A 21,903-nucleotide genomic window follows, 5' to 3' on the forward strand; every position below is an offset into this window, starting at 1 on the left:
ACCGCTATCACCCCTCTCCACCCCAAGAACCTCGTGATCTCCTGGGGGAGGCAAAAAACCGGATAAAAACCCAGGTCCAATTCGGGAAAAAAATCCGGGAAATTCCTCTCCGACCCCAATCCAGGCGATCGACACTTGTCCAGGAGATCACTCAGGTCTTACTATACTAACCATACCTAGGTCCATATCCCTGCCCTCTCCCCGTAGCCCCTTATCCTACTACATATCTACCTCATTGGTGACTCTCGGACGATTCTGGATCAGACTTTGTTGGTTTTACCTTGCGTTCAACGTTATTCCCTTTTCACGCAACCATACACTGTAAAGCCCCTGTCCCACTGTACGAGGTACTTCAAGAGTTCTCCCGAGTTTTCCCCTGATTCAAACTCGGAGAATATCCGCAGCGGGTCCGTAGGAGCTCGTGGATGTCACGTAGCGGCTCGTACGAGCTACGGTAGGTACTCGTGAAGCCCCGTAAACTCGTGACGTTTTTTCAACACTGTGAAAAATGCCCACGAGTAAAAAAATACTCGTGATGAAAAAAACTGTTACTTTTTACTCGTACTAGCTGCTACGAGACATCCACAAACTCCTACGACTCCCGCTACGGACAAGTTCGAATCAGGGAAAAACTCGGGAGAACTCTTGAATTACCTCGTACAGTGGGACAGGCCATTAAATGGCTCGATTGCAATCATGTATTGTCTTTCCACCGACTGGATAGCAGGCAACAAAAGTGTTTCACTGCACCTTACAAAATTCTTAAGGGGTTGGACAGGCTAGATGCAGGAAGATTGTTCCCGATGTTGGGGAAGTCCAGAACAAGGGGTCACAGTTTAAGGATAAAGGGGAAATCTTTTAGGACTGAGATGAGAAAAACATTTTTTACACAGAGAGTGGTGAATCTCTGGAATTCTCTGCCACATAATGTAGTTGAGGCCAGTTCATTGATTATATTTAAGAGGGAGTTAGATGTGGCCCTTGTGGCTAAAGGGATCAGGGGGTATGGAGAGAAAGCAGGTACAGGATACTGAGTTGGATGATCAGCCATGATCATATTGAATGGCGGTGCAGGCTCGAAGGGCCGAATGACCTACTCCTGCACCTATGTTCTATGTTTCTATGTTTACCTCGGTACACGTGACAATAAACTAAACTGAACTGAACCTGTCTGCATTTGTCCCACATCCCTCTATACCCATGTATATTCATGTACGTTTCTAAATGTTTCTTAAACATTGTAATAGTTCCTACCTCTATTACCTCCTCTGGCAGCTCATTCCATACACCCACCACCCTTACCCCTCAGGTTCCTATTAAACCCTTCCTCTCTCACCTTAAGCTTCTGGTTCTTGATTCTCCTGCTTTGGGCAAAAGGCTTTGCGTACTAACCCAATCTATTCCTATCATGATCTTGTACACCTCTTACAAGATCATCACGCAACTTCCTGCACTCCACGGAATAAACCACTCCCTATAGGTCAGGCCCATGAGTCCTGGCAACACCCTTGTAAATCTCTGCACCATTTTAGCTTGACAACATCTTTCCGCTAACATGGTGACCAAAAGTAAACACTATACTTTAAATGTGGCCTCTCCGACGTTTAATACAACTGCAACATGACCTCCCAACTTCTATACTCAATACTCTCACCGATGAAGGGCAATGTGCCGAAACCTTTTATGACCACCCTATCTACCTGTGATGACATTTTCAAGGAACTATGCACCTGCATTCATAGATCCCTCTGCTAAACAACTCTCCCCAGAGACCTACCTTTACATTGTCGGCCTTGCCCATGTTAGACTTCCCAAATTGCAACACCTTCCATTTCTCTGTATTAAATTCCATCAACCATTCCTCAGCCCACCTCCCAAACCAATCAAGATCCTGCTGCAATATTTGACAACCATCTTCAATATCTACAATTCCCCCCCACTTTTGTGACTTCTGCAAACTTGCTAATCATGCCATGTATTCACGCCATATTCTCATCCATATAATTGATGTAGATGATAAACAGCAATGGGCCCAGCACTGAACCCTGAGGCACACCACTAGTCACAGGCCTCCATTCTGAGAAGCAACCTTCCACCATCACCCTATGCTTCCTTCCATAAAGCAAATGTTCTATCCATTCTGCAATCTCTTCTTGGATCCCATGCGATCTAACCTTCCAGAGCAGCCTACCATGTGGAACCTAGTTGAATACCTTGCTGAGATCAAGATATACAATGTAGCAATGTTACAAAATTTTGAGATTTTAAAAATCAAGTCTGTAATTTATCCCATCAGATAAAGCATAAAAATAAGTTTAATTTGACACCTAATTCACTTTCATATCTCAAGTATTTAAAAAGTTATGGCCATTTTCATACTCGGAAATGAGCATCTTGTTCCCTATTGATTTTCTATGGACATAACAAAAAAGTTGTGATCGTGAACAGTCAAAAGCCCATAACTTTCTTAAAAATTAAGAGAACTGAATGAAATTTTCAGTTATCATAGATTGAAGCATTCTGAAACAAATATAAAATAATCTTACTTGGATGACCTGAAATTAAAGCATATAATTAGTTAGTTACCTAATTGTAGCTAATTTCAGACTTCAATTACTAGATCTAAACATCTATCCATTTCTTAATAAATTATTAACATTTTTAAATAGCCTAAATGTCCAAATAATATTCACAAATAATTCACAATAAAACATGATTTTTAAATCTCATTTACATTAATTTATAGACCAAATGGAAGGAATTTAGTGTTCAATTGCTGTAAATAAATGCCCATTTAAATCAGCTTTCTAGTGGGATCCTGTGGAACGCGCTGGTTTAGAACGTTCACATTGCGCTAGATTTGTGCCCCAAATGCCGAGAAAAATACTGCGGGATACAATGGGGCCAAATTGAGCTACTCGCAATATTAAACTTTGTATAAAGGGATCTTTAGAAGCCCTTTTTAATGTAAAAATATACAACCTAACTTCTGCTATTTGCTTTATGAGACTCTGCGGTTGCTGGCGGTCGCGGGTTTAGAGATTGATTTTTAAACTACTATAACTATTATTCAAGGCCTTTAAACCTAATAATAGCTTTTGCGACGGGGTCTATCAGCGATTTTTCGTTAATAGGCTGAACATCTTCGATTTGAACAGCCTAGAGAAAACCGCGTTTTAAACCCGCCCCCTCTAAACGGCGCCAAAATCGCGCACACCCGCAACGGCAGATTTTCAAAGACGCTTCAGGTACGCTTTGCAACATACCTATACAATGTCTACAACTCTGCCCTCATCAACGTTTTTGGTCACATCTTCAAAACTCAATCAGATTTGTGAGACACAACCTGCCACGTACAAAACCACGTTGACTCTCCCTAATGCAGATGCTGGTTTAAACCGAAGATAGACACAAAATGTCGGAGTAACTCAGCGGGACAGGCAGCACCTCTAACTCCCCACACCCATCACTAATCAAGAATCTATCTAACTCTACCTAAAAAATATCCATTGACTTGGCCTCCACATCTTTCTGCGGCAAAGAATTCCACAGATTCACCACCCTCTGACTAGATAAATTCCTCCACATCTTCCTTAAGGAACGCCCTATAATTCTGAGGCTATGACCTCCAGTCCTAGACTCTCCCACTAGTGGAAACATCCTCACCACACCCACACTTTCACTGTTCGGTACTTCAATGAGATCCCGGCCTTTCACTGTTCGTTACGTTGCAAGTCCGTGGAATTTGTGCAGTCTGTGGAATTCTCTGCCTCAGTGGGCGTTGGAGGCGGGTTCTCTGGATGCTTTCAAGAGAGAGCTAGGTAGGGCTCTTAAAAATAGCGGAGTGAGGGGATATGGGGAGAAAGCAGGAGCAGGGTACTGATTGGGGATGATCAGCCGTGATCACATTGAATGGCGGTGCTGACTCCTGCACCTATTGTCTATTTTCTATTGTCTATTGTTGCAATGAGGTTCTATTTTGTCTATTGTTGCAATGAGGTTCCCCACCCCCCCCCCCCCCCCATCATTATGAGGTGCCCCATCATTAACCCTCTGCTCTCAAATCTAACATCCACTGTGATTTTATTTGTTAATATTTGTATGAAGGCCCTGATGATTGTGATATACCAGAAGATTGTGTCTTAAATGCAAAGTAAATGTGCAAATTTCAACAAAAGCCAGAACAGAAAGCCAAGCACAGCCTGGTCAATGAGGAGAAAGTATTGAGTGGTGGAGTTAATGAATCTGTATAAATGAGCACTGAGTCATTGTGATTCAGTTCATGCCATTGAAACTTCAATGACCCCATTAAAACATACAATAAGTAAATATTGAAGCTTACTCTTTTCTAATCAGTTGTATTAGCTTAATTGATGCACGGAACTAGAACAATGGCTGGCAATGTAGTGAAAGCGGGAAAGTTGATAACTTGAAACGTGTTCAACAATTATTGTAGCCATGCAGTCATGACTTGTTTGTCCAAATCCATTCAGACTCTGAAATCATGATCCATAATAACGATGAGTGACTACGCAACGTAGGTTCTTCGATTCACTAGAGGCAGGGCAAGCATTTCTTGAGTAAATAAGTTAATTCCACAGGGACTTTTGGATAAATCACACAGGCCTGTTCATGGCCTCAAAAACCATGAAGCCTTAACAAAGCAACTTAGGACGAATAAATCAATATGTAATTTTCTTTTTATTTTACCGAGGTGGCTAGTCGAGTTCAGTACACTAATGGAATGCAGTTAAAACCTCGGCCTGTAAAGAAGGCTAATGTTATTGGCTGCTTTAATATTCATCGTGCGGACCACAACTCGCCTTCTTTTGTTCAGAGTGACAAACAAAAGATAATTGCGTGTAAACAGAAATAATGTTTGCGGCTGATAAGTTTTCATTTTGGAATACCAGTTTTTTTTCCAAAGATTCTTTCCTCATTTTTCTAATCTAATCCAATGTGTGGCACGGGGGTGGGGGGGGGTGAGGGGGGGGTGGGGGGGGGGGGGGGGGGGGAGGGGGGGGGAGCAGTGGTAGAGCTGCTGCCTTACTGCACCAGAGATCTTGAATATGGGTGCTTGACTGTACCGACTTTGTACGTTCTCCCCGTGACCGCGTGGGTTTTCTCCAGGATCCTCGGTTTCCTCCCACACTCCAAAGACGCACAGGTTTGTAGATGAATTGGCTTGGTATGAATTCAGGTAGAAGGTACAGGAAGGTACAGGAGCCTGAAGACTGCAACAACCAGGTTCAGGAATAGCTACTTCCCCACAGCCATCAGGCTATTAAACCTGGCTCTGACTAACCTTTGATTATTAATAACCAATTATCTGTTATTTGCACTTTATCATTTTATTTATTCATGTGTGTATATATTTATATTATAGTATATGGACACATTGATCTGTTTTGTAGTAAATGCCTACTATGTTCTGTTGTGCTGAAGCAAAGCAAGAATTTCATTGTCCTATACAGGGACACATGACAATAAACTCCACTTGAACTTGAACTTGAATGTAAAATTGTCCCTGGTGTGTGTAGGATAGTGTTAATGTGCGGGGATCGCTGGTTGTTGCGGCCTTGGTGGGCCAAAGGGCCTGTTTTCGCGCTGTATCTCTAAACCAAACTAATACTAAATTAAAGATTCACTCTTTAGGAATGCTGCCATTGATACCACAATTAATGGCCAGGCTTTCTCATGATAGTTTGCAGTGCATGCGGTGAACCCACTCTCACAATGGTAGCTTTGCAACTATGAAAGATTGGCCAGATGCATTCAATTTAGGATAACGTGTGGCTTGTCTAGATCTTTGGGGTGATTCCCTTCCAGTTTACAACCCTCTCTATCCCATCTGAATACAGTGAAGGGTCCCCACCCAAAACATCACCTATCCATGTTCTCCAGAGATGCTGCCTGACCCGTTGAGTTTCTCCAGCACTTTGTTTAGTTTGAAGGTACACACAAAATGCTGGAGTAACTCAGCGGGACAGGCAGCATCTCTGGAGAGGAGGAATGGGTGACGTTTCGGGTCGAGACCCTTCTTCAGACTTTGTTTGGTTTATTTAGTTTAGAGATACAGCGCGGAAACACCAAGTCCGCGCCGAGCAGCAATCGCCACACACTAACACTGTCCCACACACACACTAGGGACAATTTCCATTTATACCAAGCCAATTAACCTACAAACCTGCGCATCTTTGGAGTGTGGGAGGAAACCGAAGATCACGGACAAAAACCCACGCAGGTCACGGGGAGAACATAGAAACATAGAAAATAGGTGCAGGAGTAGGCCATTCGGCCCTTCGAGCCTGCACTGCCATTCAATATGATCATGGCTGATCATCCAACTCAGTATCCCGTACCTGCCTTCTCTCCATACCCCCTGATCCCTTTAGCCACAAGGGCCACATCTAACTCCCTCTTAAATATAGCCAATGAACTGGCCTCAACTAGTTCAAGTTCAAGTTCAAGTGAGTTTATTGTCATGTGTCCCTGTATAGGACAATGAAATTCTTGCTTTGCTACCTTCTGTGGCAGAGAATTCCAGAGATTCACCACTCTCTGTGTGAAAAATGTTTTTCTCATCTCGGTCCTAAAAGATTTCCCCCAATATCCTTAAACTGTGACCCCTTGTTCTGGACTTCCCCAACATCGGGAACAATCTTCCTGCATCTAGCCTGTCCAACCCCTTAAGAATTTTGTAAGTTTCTATAAGATCCCCCCTCAATCTTCTAAATTCTAGAACGTGCAAACTCCGCAGAGCCAGCATCCATAGTCAGGATCAAACCCTGGACTCTGGAGCTGTGAGGCAGCAACTCCACCGTTGCACCACCATTTATCAAAGGATCTCCGGAGCTTCCAGTTCATTTTTCAGACCAACCAGATAATAATGAAGGTACACAAAAATGCTGGAGAAACTCAGCGGGTGCAGCAGCATCTAGGGAGCGAAGGAAATAGGCGACGTTTTGGGCCGAAACCCTTCTTCAGACTGAAGATCATGGCCCTTCTTTTTAACAACGTATTTGTTAATATTTAATTAGTAGCAGATGGCAGATCGGCTTGGTGTGCTGAGAGATTAAATACTTCAGTAGGTTTCCACATGTGGAGATTGACGATGGAGGAATCTTCTTTTAGGAACTGCCTTCAGGCCAATGTGAAATTTTTTAAAAAATTAATAATTAAAAAAAAAATGTTTTAACCAAAAATAATTGATTCAATTATTTACAATAATATGTACAATACTAAATGATTCAAACAAAACCTACCACTGTAGTACAAGTAAACCAAATATTCTTCACTTATTATTTCCTCATCCTTGTTATGGATGTGTTCCACCCCCCGCGGTGCCCAGCGATCCCGGAAATCCCCCCGAGTGCCCGTGGACAGCGCAAAGTCCCTCTCTAACACCACCCAGGCGCGGACGTAACCCTAGAAAAAGGGCAGGCACCGTGACCTGTGGATGGCCAGCTTGGCCAGGCCTACCGGACATCTCCAACCCTACCCTCTCCCTTGCGCACAGCGTGTCAAAAGGTGAGGATGGTGGGTGTGAAGTGCAGCCAGAAGGCAAGGAGCAGCCCCTTTAGGTTTTGGAACACTGACATTGAAAATGATCTGTTAAATTGTAGTTAATGTTAGGACTCAATTTGTTTTTTTTGTGTAAACATAGAAATGAACAGCATAGCCACAAGCTGAGTTCTGAAAGAATGGCACACAATGAGCCAGTTTCTGAAATGTCAGCAAATTTGTGTTTCAGTGTTTGAAAGTAAGAATTCATCCTTCCAAAGGACCTTCCAAACCAATCCTTGACTAATCACTTAGGCTGTGCATAGTGGTCAGTTACAATTAATGACAATTCTTTGCAATTATTGCCCATGCCATAGACCATGCAATACATTTAATTTAGTTTAGTATTATTTAGAGACACAGCGCGGAAACAGGCCCTTCAGCCCACCGAGCCTGCACCGACCAGCGATCCCCGCACACTAACACTAACACTAACCTACACAAACTAGGGACAATTTTACATTTACACCAAGCCGATTAACCTACAAACCTGTATGCCTTTGGAGTACTTTGCCACAGTGCTGACAGAATGTCACCCATACAGTCCTTGACCTTGTTCTACAGGTGTGTGGGTCTATTTCTTATCATAGGTATTTCTATCGCAAAAGTATTCCTGTGTCAGTCAGCTGTAAAGCAACGTGTTTAGTTTGGTTTAGTTTAGAGATACAGGGTGGAAACAGGCCCTTCGGCCCACCGAGTCCGCGCCGACTAGCGGTCCCCGTACACCAGCACTAACCTACACACACTAGGGACAATTTACAATTTCACCAAAGACAATTAACTTGGGGTGTGGGAGGAAACCAGAACTCCCGGAGAAAACCCACGCACGTCAATGCGTACAAACTCCGTACAGACAGCTCCCGTGGTCAGGATCGAACCCGGGTCTCTGGCGCTGTAAGGCAGCAACTCTACCGCTGCGCCACCGTGCCGCCCAGTCAGTTACAATTATTGGCGATACCTTGAAATTATCGGCCTTTGTCACAGACCCTGAAATGCATTTGCCACAATGCTGTCAGAAATCCACCCATATACGCCTTGAGATCTCAGTCTGAAGAAGGGTCTCGACCTGAAGCGTCACCCATTCCTTCTCTCCAGAGATGCTGACTGTCCCGCTGAGTTACTCCAGTATTTTGTGACTATCTACGCCTAGAGATTGAATGCGCTTTGTTGGAAAGGTGAGTGAGTACATTTCTTATCAACGGCCTCGCTACCGTAAGGGGACAATCTGTTCCTGTGTCAGTCAGTTGTACAAACATCGTGTATATTTGTTTCAGCACCGTGACTCTGAAGTCCTGTCGCAAACCCAAACAGAAAGTAACTAATCAGAGTAGTGTTACCAATCCAATAGCTTGACAGGGAGAGAAAGTCTTCAACGCTGAGAGCCTGTAAAATACGGCTCCTGGTGCTTTGATGTTGTACGGCATCTATGCATGTGAACTGGAGCCCTGTCTTCATTTCTCATACACAGATGCCACACAAATCACAGCATCAGGCTGCACGTTATACACCCTCCCTCGCACACAGAGGGATTCCTCTCCCTGTTTAGATGTTTTCATTGGTAGCCACCCCTCTCATTTATTACCTTCTCTTTCTATTTCCATGCCTCTTCCAATAATCCCTTCTGACACACACAATGCTTCTGAATCTGTCCAATGTCTGCCCTCACCTCTAGAGAAACGGAACAGGTGACATTTTGAGTCTGGACCCTTGTTTAAGAAAGAATTGCAGAGAGGAGGTTGCTAAGCTGTCTTTGGAGAGAGGAGGAGAACTTCTTCAAAGTAGACATACCTTGAGCAGATTTCGCAGTGGAGTAGACGAAATGTTTAAGAAAGAACTGCGGGAGGAGGTTGCTAAACTAATATCCTTCATCAGTTTAGTCTAGTTTGGTTTAGTGTTACAGTGCTGAAAACAGGGCCTTTGGCCCATTGAGTCTATACTGACCTGCGATCCCCGCACATTAACACACCACGGACAACTTACACCTATACCAAGCGGATTTACCCACATACCTATACGTCTTTGGAGTGTGGGAGGAAACCGAAGATCTCGGAGAGAACCCACGCTGGGCACGGGGAGAACGTACAAACTCCCTACAGACAGCACCCGTAGTTGAGATCGAACCCGGGTCTCTGGTGCTGCAAGCACTGTAAGGCAGCAACTCTAGGGCTGCGCCACCGAGCCTCATGTGGAGTAGTCTGAAGTCTGAGTCTGAAGAAGGTTCGCGACCCGAAAGGTCACCTCTTCCTTTTCTCCAGAGATGCTGCCTGACCCGTTGAGTTACTCCAGCATTTAGAGTCTATCATCGGTTTGAACTAGCATCTGCAGTTCCTTGCTACACATCACATCAGTAACAGTGTGTTGTACGCTGCATTTGACCATTGGCTTACATCGCACTTGTACTGGGTGACAATCATCATCATTTGTTCCTGTCATTTCCATCTGGTTGCCAGAGGTCACAGCCTCAGAATTAAAGGACTTTCCATTTGGAAGGAGACGAGGAGGAATTTCTGGTGAACCTGTGGAATTATTTGCCACAGAAGGCTGTGGAAGCCATCAATGGATATTTTTAAGGCTGTGATAGATAGGTTCTTGATTAGTTCGGAATTGACTTGAGGGGCCGAATGGCCTAATTCTGCTCCTAGAAGTTATGAACATGAAGATTTCTACCTATATCAATTCTACATCGGAGGTTTTTTTACACAGGGAATGGCGAGTGCTTGGAGTACGCGGCCAGTGGTGGTGATGGAAGCAGATACGATAGTGGCCTTGAGGAGGCTTTTATATAGGCACGTTGGATAAGCAAGGAATGGAGGGATATAGATCACGTGCGGGCAGGGAAGAATAATTTAACTTGGCATCATATCCAGCACGGACATTGTGGGCTGAAGGGCCTGTTCCTGTGCTGTACTGTTCTATTGTCTTACAAGCCAGCTCAAATGTGGGTTCCTTTATCCCTGATATCTTAGATAAGGATCATTCACATTCCAAGCCCGATGTGGACTGATTCTGCAACATTAGGGCTAAAATCTCTTCTAAACTGCATTTTAGTTTAGTTTATTGTCACATGTACTGAGGTGCAGTGAACAGCCTTTTTGCAGCATGCCATCCACCCAACGAAGAGACTATAGCTACAGTGTACCGATACAGGATAAAGGGAATAATGGTTAGTGTGAGATGAAGTCGAGTGAAATCCAATTAAAGACAGTCTGAGGGTCTCCATTGAGGCAGATGTGAGTTCAGGCCTGTTCTCTAGTTGGCGATAGCATGGTTCATTTTGGTGATAACAGCTGGGAAGTAACTGCCCCCGAATCTGAAGGTGTGCATTTTCACACTTCTGTACTTTTTATAGTTTAGTTAAGAGATACAGCGTGAAAACCGACCCTTCAGCCCACCGAATCCATGCCGACCAGTGATCCACGCACACTAAAGGGCCTGTCCCACGTGGGCGTTATTTGCGCGTCATTAACATGCCTCGACGCAATTCGCGTCCGTAACGCGTGCATGGCGTGCATTACACGTGCATGGTGCGTGGTGAGACGTGGGAGCGTAGGCAGTGACGCGCGGTAGCGCACGCCGCCCCAGGATTTTGGGATTCTCAAAATCCCCGCGCGCCTCCTGCTTAACGCGCAAATGACGCCCAAGTGGGCCCATAACACCATCCTACACACACTAGGGACAATTTACATTCACACCAACCCATTTGACCCTCAAACCTTCATGTCTTTTGTACCTCTTACCTGATGGGAGAGGGGAGAAGAGGGAGTGAGACTGGTCCTTGATTATGCTGCTGGCCTTGCCGAGGCAGCGTGAAGTGGAGATGGAATTGATTGATAGGAGTATTGATACGTGCAAGAACATAATCACTCACCAATTCATCCTTTCCCTCTTTATGCATGCTAAATTTGTAGCTTCCTGTCATCTCAGATGGCAATGCACTGAAGCATATTATAACCTCTTGGAAAATAATATCTTTGGATTGCAGTGTAACTACCAGATGTGATAATGTGGAATATACTTCAGAGTCAATCTCTGTCAGGAAAATTACTTTCCTCATGTTCTCTGCCTCCAATATTCAGTGCTTTGTCTCCTATGATACTTCAATGATATTATTAGGCAGAAGAAACATTTCCTTTCTGCCGACCTGAAATGTAATCCAATGTGTAGGAAGGAACTGCAGATGCTGGTTTGCACCGAAATTAGACACAAAATGCTGGAGTAACTCAGCGGGACAGGCAGCATCTCTGGAGTGAAGGAACGGGTGATGCTTCAGGTCGAGGCCCTTCTTCAGTCCCCCCACCACAATCAGCTGAAGAAGTGTCGTGACCCAGACGTCACCTATCCATGTTCTCCAGAGATGCTGCCTGACCCGCAGAGTTACTCCAGCATTCTGTGAAACATCACCTATCCATGTTCTCCAGAGATGCTGCCTGACCCGCAGAGTTACTCCAGCACTTTGTGTCTTTTCTTGTAAACCGCTTGAGTTCCCTCCTGATGCCTCCATTTCCTTTTGCATCCTAGAGACGTGTGCATTGGTAGGTTAATTGGCCATTATAAATTCCTTGTATTCCTAACTATGATTTTGTCGACAGTTGCATTCTATATCAGAAGTTGGGACTGAATTGTCCTGAGAGACAGAATTTAGATGTGACTTCGAGGCAGGGCCAAAGTTGACCTTCTAACACCTGATTTGTATATTTGCTGGTTGGTTGTGATTTCCTTTGCCAGGTGGCAGGGTGGCGCAGCGATAGAGTTGCTACCCTACAGCGCCAGAGACCCAGGTTCAATCCTGACTACGGGCGCTGTCTGTACCACGTTTGTACGTTCTCTCTGTGACCACGTGGGTTTACTCCGGATGTTCCGGTTTCCTCCCAAACTCCGAAGACAAACACATTTGTTGGTGAATTTGGCTTCTGTAAATTGTAAACTGTCCCTAGCGTGTAGCATAGTGCTTGACAACGGGGACCCAGCATGGGGGACTGGGTGGGGGGAATTGGGGTGGGGGCACTCTAGTTTAGAATCCTCTGCTCAGGTGATAAGACTGTGTTTGTTTGTTTGTTTGTTCGTTCCGATGAAGGCGCCGTGCACACGGCAGCCAGACAACACTCGCTTGTCTTTTTTCCTTTTGTTTTCACTTTTCATTTTAAATTTAGTTTAATTTAATTTTAATTCCAAGTTTTCCCGTTTACCTTGTCGTGCGTTGAGTCTGTTGGCAGACCAATATTCAACCAGGGATGAAAATAGTTATATTGTATTGTACGGGGATTTCTGGGTCTGATCAGCCATTCCAGAAACTCCCCATCAAACTCTTGGAGAATCCAGGCCAGCCTAATCTCAGAATAACTAAGCTTGAATAACATTGCCAACTCAATCTATCAACTCCTGGGTTGGCACGGTGGCACAGCGTTAGAGTTGCTGCCTCACAGCACCAGAGACCCGGGTTCGATCCTGACCATGGGTGCTGTCTGTCGGAGCTGAGGTCTGGCACCTGGTTGAAGGTGGTGGTAAACCTCGCGCCAGAGACCCAGGTTCGGGTCTTTGACTACGGGTGCTGTCTATGCGTAATTTGTACGTTCTCCCCGTGACCTGCGTGGGTTTCCTCCACAAGCTCCAGTTTCTTCCCATATTCCAAAGACGTGGAAGTTTTTAGGTTAATTGACCTCTGCAAATTGTCCTTCCTGCGTAGTGTAGAACTAGCGATAGACACAAAGAGCTGGAGTAACTCAACGGGTCAGACAGCATCTCTGGGGAAAAGGAATAGGTGACGTTTCGGGTTGAGACCCTTCTTCAGACTGAGAGTCAGGGGAAAGGGAAACATGATATCGACGGTGATGTCGAGAGATGCAGAACAAATGAATGAAAGATATGCAAAAATGTTACGATGGTAAAGGAAACAGCCTGTGGGCTAGGTGAAATAGAGTTACAGACAATGAGACTTACCAGGATGACAGTAAAACTGGTACAATGAGGACAGAGAGAGAGATGCTATCTGACCCGCTGAGTTACTCCAGCTTTTTGTATCTACGGTTTAAACCAGCATCTGCAGTTCTTTCCTACATGGATAGAACTGGTAAACGGGGTGATTGTTGGTCGGCGCAAACTCGGTGGGCCGAAGGGCTTGTTTCCACGCTGTATCTCCAAACTAATACTAAACTCCCCCCTAGTTCTCCTTCTGCATTTACCAGAGGGCATCAGTCCTGGACCGGGATGAAGTTTGAAATGTTTTGACAGTCTAGGGGCCCAGAATCAACCACTCGGCAAACATCCACCAATCTCTACTGCGATGTAATTGAGATAAATTGACCCAAAGTTGGCAACTTGCCGCCACTAGTTCTATCCTACACACGAAGGACAAGTTGCAGAGGTCACTTAACCTACTAACTTCCACGTGTTTGGAATATGGGAAGAAACTGGATATCTTGGCCTCTATCATATGTCCAACAAACTCAAACGCGTCCCGTTCATTACATTTATGGCGAAATTTGAGATTTATTAAACTATTCCAAAATAGCACAGTCGTCATCTGAAGCCCATTATTTTCTAACATTTCACACTGGGGTAATCACATTGTTTTCTTTTCGCTCCCGTTTTGCAGGTTTTTCAGTTAAGTGAGTCCTGTTTCCTAATTTACCGGGTGAGTCTTACCTCAGGGGTTCCCAACCTTTGTCGTCCCGTTTACCCCTGGCCACTTTAATAGCACAATGTTATTTCACTTATTTATGAACAACTACCGATGAACAGATACCGGTATACCAGAACCAAACACAGTCAGTCAATGAGAAAATAATATGTACAAGTCCAGGATCAACAAATGTACCTGTCTGAAGAAGGGTTTCGGCTCGAAACGTTGCCTATTTCCTCCGCTCCATAGATGCTGCTGCACCCGCTGAGTTTCTCCAGCATTTTTGTGTACCTTCAACAAATGTACCCCCTGGGTAGGTGGAATTTACCCCTAGGGGTGAATTTACCCCTAGGGGTAGGTTTACCCCAGGTTGGGAACCCTTGTCTTACATATTTCCACGCAGTTAGTGTTCTGAGTTCTTGGCCACATCCTTCAAAGGGCGACACGGTGGCACAGTGGTAGAGTTGCTGCCTTAAGGGTGCTGCCTGTACGGAGTTTGCACGTTCTCCCCATGACCGCATGGGTTTTCTCCGAGATCTTCACTTTCCTCCCACACTCCAAAGACGTACAGGTTTGTAGGTTAATTGGCTTGGTATAAGTGTAAAAAAAAAGAATTGTCCCTCGTGTGTGTACGGTGATGTTACTGTGCGGGGATCACTGGGCGGTGCTGACTCGGTGGGCCGAAGGGCCTCTTTCCGTGCTGTATCTCTACACAAAACTAAAATACTAATGAATCTTTCTCATGGGCTCCTGTAATTTTTTTTTAAATCAGTTGACTTCCTTGTGTTCTCATTCAAGTGGCGAGAAGAAAGGTGTAATAGAAATGTCTACCAATTGTAACATAATGGGTTTGAGTTTCAATCAACATTTGGTTACTAATCGGTAAGCAACTATTTGGCGTAAGGGGTTGTGGTAAAGGCTTGCGAAAAGTTTGGAGGGAGAAAAATAGTTGACATATAGTTATTGATTGATACTGGGTGGAAACAGGCCCTTCGGCCCAACTTGCGCACACCGGCAAACATGTCCCAGCTACACTAGTCCCACCTGGCTGCGTTGGTCCATATCCCTCCAAACCTGTCCTATCCAAGTACCTGTCTGTTTCGTAAATGTTGGTAGACACAAAATGCTGGAGTAACTGAGGATCTCTGGAGAGAAGGAATGGGTCTTAACTGTTGGGATTGTCCCAGCCTCCTCTGGCAGCACATTCGATACACCTCCCACCCTTTCTGTGAAAAAGTTACCCCTCAGATTCCTATGAAATCTCTTCCCCTTCACCTTAAACCTATGTCCTCTGGTTCTCGATTCACCTGCTCTGGGCAAGAGACTCTGTGCATCTACCAATCTATTCCTCTCATGATTTTATTCACCTCTATAAGATCATACCCCATCCTCCTGCACTCCAAGGAATATAGTCCCAGTGTACTCAACCTCTCCCTATATCTCAGACCCTCTAGTCCTGGCAACATCCTCATCAATCTTCTCTGTACCCTTTCCAGCTTGACAACTCATTTTCTATAACATGGTGCCCAGAATTGAATACAATATTCTAAATGCGGCCTCACCAATGTCTTATACAACTGCAACTTCTATACTCAATACTCTGACTGGTGGAGGCCAATGTACCAAAAGCCTTTGTGCCCACCCTATTTACATGTGAATCCACCTTCAAGGAACCATGCACCTGCACTCCTAGATCCCTCTGCTCAACAATGCTGACTCAGGGGGGCTGAAGGGCCTGTTTCCCTGCTGTATCTCAAAGCTAAACCAAACTATTTGTTTGACTCAACAACATTGAAGAAAACAATATCATTACAGCCACTGAAGTTGTATTCAGTCACCTGCTGTTATCTTTGTTCTGTGGAGTATAAAAACTTGATGCATTCGGAGTTCACTGAGACTCCACTGAGAGTCTCTTCGAGAATAAGCCTGCTTGTCATGATGAGTAAAGACTTTTCACGTATACCAGCTTCAATCTCCAGTGATTTAGTTCACAGCCACAACACGTATGGAGTTGCATTAATGAAAATAGTATTGTGCAAGGAACCTGGTACAAAGCACTTCCCTCCCCACAGGGCACCAGATACCAAGAACTGAATCATCCCATAGCTCTGTGTGGAGAGGCTGCACAGAAGGTCGTGTTTATAAGAGATAGGAGCAGAATTAGGCCATTCTGCCCATCAAGTTAACTGCGCCATTCAATCATGACTGGTCTGCCTTTCCCTCTCAGCCCGATTATATGTTCATAAGATCTAGGAGCAGAATTAGGCCATTCGGCCCATCAAATCTACTCCGCCATTCATTCATGGCTGATCTATCGAAGATAGACAAAAAAAGCTGAAGTAACTCAGCGGGACAGGCAACATCTCTGGAGAGAAGGAATGGATGACGTTTCGGGTCGAGACCCTTCTCTCTATCTTTCCTTCTTAGCCCTATTATAAGTACATTAGTTCAAGGAGCAGAATTAGACCATTCAGCCCATCAAGGCTACTCCACCATTCAATCAAGGCTGAACTATCTTTCCCTCTCAACCCCATTCTCCTGCCTTCTCCCCATAACCCCTGACACCCGTACTGATCAAGAATCTATCAATCTCCTCCTTAAAAGTATCGATTGACTTGGCCTCCACAGCCTTCTGTGGCAATGAACTCCACAGATTCACTACCCACTGACTAAAGAAATTCCTCCTCATCTCCTTTCCAAAGGTACGTCCTTTTATTCCGAGGCTATGCCCTCTCCCACACCAAAGACGTGCAGGTTTGTAGGCTAATTGGCATGGTAAAATTGTCAATTGTCCCTGGTGTGTGAGGGATAGTGTTAATGTGTGGAGATCACATTTCTTTTATTTGTTTTTAAATCGTTGAATGGGCTCGCCCCGCCTTACCTCTCTGAGCTGCTCCACCTATGTGCTCCTGCCCGGTGCCTCAGGTCAGCTGATCAGCTGCTCCTTGAGGTACCACGGTATAAGCGGAAGCTCAGAGGGGATAGAGCCTTTTCTGTTGCTGCTCCGGCACTCTGGAACACCTTGCCGTTGCACATCAGACAGGCCCCCTCACTGTCCATCTTCAAATCCTCCCTAAAAACACATTTTTATTCTTTGGCTTTCGACACTGGCTGAGGCATTGCTCCTGTTTTTAGTGCTTTTAATGTCTTTTAATTTTTAGTGTGTTTTTTATAGTCCTTCGTTTTATGGTTTTTAATGGTTTTTAATTGTTTGTAATAGCTTTTTGTTCATGAGTTCTCATGTACAGCACTTTGTGGCAACTGCAGTTGTTTAAAGTGCTTTATAAATAAAGTTATTATTATTATTATTATTATTATCAAATGGCCCGTTTCCACTGTATCTCAAAACTAAACTAAACTAAAAATAAATACTGCGGCAATAAGAGCAAGCTTGTTTATATTTTTTTATTTCAACGCTCTAATGCCACCCTGTGTGACTTCCAATTCTGTGACATTTTTCTTGAATGAAGAGCTGTTCACACTAAGTAGATTTCCTTTCTCTCAAGCTTCACGGATTGAGACGAGGATGTTAAAATGTGAGGTGATAGAAAGCTAAAGAATGAACTGCCAATTATCCAACCACTTGGGAAGCAAAGGATTCGTTCAATTACTGAACATAACACAATTTTCATTCACCATATTCATTCCTTGAGGTTTGATAGACACTTAGATAATTGGACATTGTAGGCTTGAAACTTGCTTTTAAATTTTACGCAAAAAAAAAAAAAGAAAAAAAAAGGAGCATTTCAAATGGAACTGAGTGAATTTTGCAAAACTCCCCAGAGCAAAACGACGGAAACACATGTTATTGTTCACTCAATTTGGCGTATTTAGATTGTATCGTTGATGAGAAGCTGTTAAATACAGAAAAACAGACGGGAGGACATGGCTGGCATATTCCTGAGAGAAGTCGGGATGAAAAATGAATGCTCTGGACAAGATGTAATCGAGATTAAAATTAACTATGCGGCTTACAATGTGACATTGTCATGAAACAAAAGCAATGAATTGAGAACTGTTTCTTTGGGGGGAAAAAATGGAAAGTACATAGTTTCAACGGGTTTAAGAATTTGAAATATTCTCTTTGGAGAACAGACACATAACACATACAGTTTCTATCCACACCCATCTATTCCTTCTAGAGTATATCTACGTTCCCATTGCAGCAGGAATAAATTTGTCCTAAAGATGATATGTGTTAACAGAATTATATTTTACAACATTTCCTTTCGGAAAGACGTATTCTCCAAAGACGTGCAGATTTGTAGGTTAATCGGCTTGGTATAAAAGTAAAATTGTTCCTAGTGTGTGTAGTTAATCTGCGGGGATCGCTGGTCGGTGCGAGAATGGACTCGGTGGGCCGAATGGCCTAGTCTCTCTAAACTAAACTAAACTGAAAATACAGACAAGAACAGTTAATTATTCTATTCACCAACATAAATCTCCATCATTCGGGAAGGTCTTGCCTGGCGAATCTGTTGCAATTTTTAGAAATAAGTAGCAGGATGGACAAAAACTTATTCTGTATGTTTCAATGAGGACTCTCTCATTGAATGTTAAATAAATGTTAATGCTAGGATGTAGGAACTGTCTTCTGAAGTAAGATGGTTGATGAGAAATCTCTTCCAGAGAATTTGGGATGAATTTATTGAAATGCATTACATTCTTAAAGATATATGAAAGAAGGATGTGCCCCATGGGGAATAAGAAGAAATGTCTTCATTCAAAGGGTTGTATGTCTTTCAAAATCTGTATCCCACAGAGCTGTCCTCACTTTGTTCCTCAGTACATTTAGTTTAATGTAATTTTTGATACATCAAAGAGAGGCGGGGAGACTGAAAGGATGGAGCAGAATTCAAGGATCACTCACGCTCTTATTGAAAAGAATAATAACCAAATAACATTTAGTTTAGTTTAAGAAAGAACTGCAGATGCTGGAAAAATCGAAGGTGGACAAAAATGCTGGAGAAACTCAGCATCTATGGAGCGAAGGAATAGTTCGGCCGGGCAGGCAACATCTCTGGATAGAAGGAATGGGTGACGTTTGGGGTCGAGACCCTTCTTCAGACTGAGATTCAGGGAAGAGGGTGACATATGGAAGGGTAAGGTGTGAAAATGAGATATCAAAGGGAATGTGGATCAAGGAAAATATAGAATAGATCATTGATAGCTGAGGGGAAGCTGGCAACGAAGCATACAAAGTTAAATTTAATCAGGAGGACAGTCAAACTAGTCAGAGAACTAGGGTGGGGGAGGGATGGAGAGAAAGGGAAAGCAAGGGTTACTTGAAGTTAGAGAAGTCAATGTTCATACTGCTGTGTTATTTTTATGACTGATTCGGTATATTCAGAAATCTGCTCACGGATGAAGAATACATTTTGATTAAAAAATGATTTTCTGCAACTAATCCATCAGTGCTGCGTTAATTGTTATCAAATTATTAAACATTACCAAACAAGCACTGTTAAACAAACCAAGGAATATGTCTCGAAGCAGTTTTTGAAAATATAACATTAGGTTTTAAATGCTCTCTTATATTTTAGTTTAGTTTAGTTTAGCGATACAGCATGGAATAAGGCCCCCTTTGGCCCACCAAGTCCGCACTGACATGTGATCCCCACACACCAACACTATCCTACACACTCTAGGGATAATTTACAAATTTCACCAAAGCCAATTAACCTACAAACCTGTACGTCTCTGGAGTGTGGGAGGAAACCGGAGCACCCGGAGAAAACCCACGCAGGTCACGGGGAGAACGTACAAACTCCGTACAGACAGCACCCGTAGTCAGGATCGAACCCGGGTATCTGGCACTGTGACTCTACACCACGCCACCATGCTGCTCCTCAAGTTATAGCAATATCTTGGCCAATTTTACGTAGAAATGAATTTGAGTGGAAAATTCAGGAAAACACCTTGCGAACGGATTCAATAATCAATTGCAATTCATTAAACAAATGGCTGTACCTTCAACATTAACAAGGTAATCGTTCAATGTTTACTTCAAACGTGTTTTCACTCCAAAGATGTGCAGGTTTGTAGGTTGTACCACGCCACTATTTTTACGTTCTGTGGAAAAAAAAACTGTCTCGCACATGTCCTTTAAATGTTGCCCCTCCCACCAAGCTATGGCCTCAGTTTTTTTTTGTTTTGTAGTTTGGATATACAGCATGGGAACAGACCCTTCGGCCCACCAATTCCACACCGACCATCGATCACCCATTCACACTTGTGTAACCCCACTTTCTCATCCACTCCGTACACACTCGTGGCAATTTACAGAAGCCAATTGTAAATTATCCCTAGTGTGTGTAGGGTAGTGTTAGTGGGTGGGGATCGCTGGTACGGCCTGTTTCCGTGCTGTATCTCTAAACCTAATATTAAAACTAATTACCGAATAATTGACTTCTTGCTGAGGTAGGTTTGTATGAACATGGCTTGTGATGGTGCCTGGTGACCCTCGGACTGAAGAAGGGTCTCCACCCGAAACGTCACCTCTTCCCTCGCTCCATAGATGCTGCCTCGCCCACTGAGTTTCTCCAGCATCTTCGATTTTTCCAGCATCCGCAGTTCTTCCTTATACACTGGGACTGTCCTTGATCGGGCGTTGCTGGCTTTACCTTGCACTAACCCGAGTCACTGCCTCAAAAAGGCTGGCAGTATCATCAAAGACCCACACCATCCTGGCCACACACTCATCTCCCTGCTACCTTCAGGTAGAAGGTACAGGAGCCTGAAGACTGCAACAACCAGGTTCAGGAATAGCTACTTCCCCACAGCCATCAGGCTATTAAACCTGGCTCGGACAAAACTCTGATCATTAATAACCCATTATCTGTTATTTGCACTTTATCAGTTTATTTATTCATGTGTGTATATATTTATATTACGGTATATGGACACACTGATCTGTTTTGTAGTAAATGCCTACTACGTTCTGTGTGCTGAAGCAAAGCAAGAATTTCATTGTCCTATACAGGGACACATGACAATAAACTCTCTTGAACTTGAACTTGAACATCATTCCCCCTTCATGTTTCGGTACACTGTGAACGGCTCGACCGTAATCATGCATTGTCTTTCCGCTGCCTGTTTAGCACGCAACAAAAGCTTTTCACCTCGGTACACGCGACACCAAACTAAACTGAAATGCTGGTTTGCATCCAACCCGAAGATCAGCGAAGATTTGTTTAAACAGCCGTGGTTGCAGCATCCTGTCGCAGCTGAATGGACCAGATTGAAGGTAACAGCCAGGTATCTCCTGCAACATTCGAGAAGGTACATAATAGAGAAAGCAATCTGCGTCTTTGCCCATTAACTATGCAGAAGCTTAATAAAGAACGAACGATTTATTTTGACTGGAAGTATACAACCCAGTGTTTGACATTGTCATGGCTAAATAATTAATGAGGGTAAGTACTCCGAGCAGAGAAATGAGCAGCCTGATGCACAGTTAGTACACTCACAGAAGGAACGTGATCTTTTGACTTTGCAAGCTAAGTGTGGTGGCATTGGGATTTTTTTTTTTTCATTTAAAAGGTTGTCTGAAAGAAAATTTGTCTGGGGGAGTAGTTCCAATGGATGAAAAAAAATTGCTTGAGGGAGACCCAACCAAAGGTGTTAGGTCTATAAGGTTTGGGCTAGCCAAACTCGGCCACGATGTTGGATGTTGCCTCCCAACGCGGGGCGGCACTGACCAACTTTGCGGAGTCCTGGGA

General features: G+C 43.9%; 2 long non-coding RNA genes across 2 annotated transcripts; one reads left to right on the forward strand and one right to left on the reverse strand.

Moving 5' to 3' along the window:
- Nucleotides 1–231: 231 nt before the first annotated feature.
- LOC116990888 lies at nt 232–20,809 on the reverse strand. The gene is made up of 3 exons (XR_004416649.1): nt 20,771–20,809; nt 16,845–16,847; nt 232–242 (listed from the first exon to the last, which is right to left on the reverse strand). It is a non-coding gene; the product is annotated as an uncharacterized LOC116990888 (long non-coding RNA).
- LOC116990889 lies at nt 1,584–16,090 on the forward strand. Its single transcript, XR_004416650.1, has 3 exons — nt 1,584–1,702; nt 11,114–11,116; nt 16,079–16,090. It is a non-coding gene; the product is annotated as an uncharacterized LOC116990889 (long non-coding RNA).
- Nucleotides 20,810–21,903: the final 1,094 nt, after the last annotated feature.

Source organism: Amblyraja radiata, chromosome 32 (genome assembly GCF_010909765.2).
Source record: "Amblyraja radiata isolate CabotCenter1 chromosome 32, sAmbRad1.1.pri, whole genome shotgun sequence".
Lineage (NCBI taxonomy): Eukaryota > Metazoa > Chordata > Chondrichthyes > Rajiformes > Rajidae > Amblyraja > Amblyraja radiata.